We start from the raw sequence: 3,380 nt of genomic DNA, 5'->3' as shown, positions 1-3,380 counted from the left end.
TTTCTACCATTTTTCTGTGACCTCTTTTTTCCTTATGTCATTTTCATTCTCCCGGTTGTTTTTCTACCTTTCTTCAATGCTAGTCGTTATTTTTTCATTTGAGTCTATTCTCTTTTGTGATCTCGTGGTTCTCTTTTTCTTTAGAAGGTAACTTTTTCTTTCTTTCTTTCATTTCTCTTCCAGCTTTAATTAACTATGTTTTCATTTCCTTATGTTTTTGCCCATTTTTGTTCTTATTTTTTAGATATCAGGTCATGACAGTACTTATCAGTTCAACTACACCAAGGTTTCTGAAGACAATGGTGTCTCCACCCAAGCAGGTTGTAAATAAATTCCAGATAGAATCTGGCATCACCCTGGAGGAATTCTAACTTCACACTGTTGAGTGTGAAGTCAACACAACATCACAAATTTACCAAGATGGCTTCAGAGTAAACCGGCTTTACACAGCACATTTGAAAAAAAAAGACACATTTATTCAGGGTCATGATCAGACTATTACATTTAGCAATCAACAGCATGAGTGCAAAAAAAAATCTACATTAAAACCCTTCGTTGGAATGTTTTACACTTTCCACATAATAGAAACTAAAATAACCTGTTTTACAATTAGTTGAAAATACAGTCCTCCGGTTTTTTGCCCATACAAATGAGTATTTGTCTAAAACATGTTTTAATATGTCTTAACATGGACATAAAACATGTCTTAACATGGACAGCTTAACCTAAAAGCCTGAGTCAAAAGGTGAAAGTTACAGAAGACTCTGGGAGGGAAACGTGCAAAAATAGGTACAAAATGCCTTTTAACGTAGGTCAGTGGGGAAAACAAGGGCTTAGGTAAGAGAGTAGCTAATGGGCCTAGTGGATTAAAATGTTCACTTTATTCCTGAAATCCAGACTGGCTGCTGTAAGTTGATCTGGTGCCTTGGTCATTCGTGGCTTCTTTCTTCTATGTCAGCTCTGTCTTCTCTATGCTTCCTCTGGAGGAGGAAGCCTTGACACAATTACATCTGGATTGTGTTTTTTTTTTTTTAACTTCTGAAATTCTATCTTAATTACTCAGTTAGCTGATTTGTGCTCCTTTTTAGAAAAGGGAAAATGGATTAGCATTTGATAAGCACCTACTGTTAGGTACTTCTACACACTTTATCACTTCCTATATTTATGTCTTAGGGGAACTGTAAAAAGTAGTTAATTATTTCTGTTTTGAAGGTAAGGGAAAATTTAGAGATATTAAGTGCTCGTGGTCAAAAGATGTTAAGTTGTAATTAATAAGTAATTTGTGGGAAAATATTTTGAGGATATTTAAATTTCTTTTTATCAAAATTTTAACCACTACCTATAGCATTCCTATGTAATGATTCCTATATAAGCCGGTTATTACAATGAAGACTGAAAAATGGTGACTTTTAAAATACTGTTCTTTCTACATTTGTAATTCTTCTATGAGTGAGAACTTTCCCTTCTACTTCATTTATTTATTTTTTATATCAGTAGGCACTCATGGATCTTTATTTTATTCAATAGGTTATGACATGTTACTATTATTATTGATTTTAATGCTGAAATTACCCAGATTTCTTCCATGGGAGTCCATTCAAATTGGCTTCTGTATCCTTTTGACATATACCTATCATTTTTATTGTTTCCTTTTTTTTTTTTTTTTTTTTTTTTTTTTTTGCACAACAAGGTATTTTAGGCTTATTTTGTTCTTTCTGTATCCCAGCCCTGGAATCTGCCATTTCTCCAAAGACCTTTGATTCCGTTTTGTGGTGAATGGAATTGTTGAAACCAAATCTGGGTGCTAGGTGTACACATTGCTACTACGGTATCATTGCTTATAGACTCTCCCAGGGGACAAATCTGTATAAACATGCATACGCACATACATACGTATACACACATATCTATGTCTGTCTATAAAAAACATTAATTCATCCTGAGACTAGTCTACTACCATGGAGTTCATTCCTCTCCTTCTTGGCTGCATGAGTTAGTCCTTTCTTCAAAATGGAGAACCTGGCTCCCATTATCCTAAATATATTTACTCATTTGCTCAATCGTACAATCCTAGTTTTTCTTTTAACTCATATGCCTGGCCTGTGGAAAGCAAACCTACTAACTATAATTTAGTATTTGTGTATGATTCTTACCATCTTTTTTTTTTTTTTTTTTCGAGACGGAGTCTTGCTCTGTCACCCAGGCTGGAGTGCAGTGACTTGGTCTCGGCTTACTGCAAGCTCCGCCTCCCGGGTTCACACCATTCTCCTGCCTCAGCCTCCTGAGTAGCTGGGACTAAGGCGCCTACAACCGTGCCCGGCTAATTTTTTTTTTTTTTTTTAATTTTTGTAGAGACAGGGTTTCACCGTGTTAGCCAGGATGCTCTCCATCTCCTGACCTTGTGATCCACCCGCCTCGGCCTCCCAAAGTGCTGGGATTACAGGTGTGAGCCACTGCACCTGGCCTGTAATATAGTTTTGTTCGTATTCTGGTTATGGGCTGGATTGTATCACCCCAAAATTCATATGTTGAAGCCCTAAACGCTAGTACCTCAAAATCTGACTGTGTTTGGAGATAGGGTTTTTAATGAGGTAAGTAAATTAAAAGGAGACTGGTAGGGTGGGCCCTAATCCAGTCTGACTGGTATCCTTATAAGAGGAAATTTGGACTCAGACACCCACAGGGGGAAGACCATCTGCAAGCCAAGGAGAGACCCCTCAGAAGAAACCAAGCCTGCCAACATCCTAGCTGGTACCGCCAGTTTCCAGAACTGTGACACAACTGGGTAACTGTTATTTAAGCTACCCAGGCTGTGGTGTTCTGTTATAGCAGCAACAGCCCAGCCTAACTAATACAATTCTATTTAGAAATGTCCCTCTGTTCTTCATGATTTTTTAAAATTATATGTGACATTAATAAGAATCCACAATTCAGAATTACACAAAAACAATTCGTATGGAATTATCATTCCCCCTTTCTCCTTCCATTTGTTCCTCATCCAATCCGCTCCTATAGGTAGTCTCATTAGATTCAGTTTCATTTTTTAATTTTTCCTTGCAAAAATTAGCTAATACATGTAAATTTTGTTGATGCTTCGTTTCATACAAAAGGTAGCATCCTGTAATTTTTTTGCATTTTACTTATTTCACTTAACTATATCCTAGAAATCACTGCGTATGAATTCTATGAAATTTTGCTTATTCATTTTTATAGTATCATAGTATGCATTGAGTATGATATTAGTTTGCTAGGGCTGCCATAATTAAGTACCACAAACTGGGTTGCTTAGCAGAAATTTATTCTCTCATAATTCTGCAGCTAGAAGTCTGAGACCAGGGTGTTAGCAGGGTTTGTTCCTTCTGAGGTCCTTCTGAGAGAAT

Source organism: Colobus angolensis, unplaced genomic scaffold, assembly GCF_000951035.1.
Source record: "Colobus angolensis palliatus isolate OR3802 unplaced genomic scaffold, Cang.pa_1.0 Scaffold251, whole genome shotgun sequence".
Lineage (NCBI taxonomy): Eukaryota > Metazoa > Chordata > Mammalia > Primates > Cercopithecidae > Colobus > Colobus angolensis.
Note: the sequence above shows the minus strand (reverse complement) of the source record.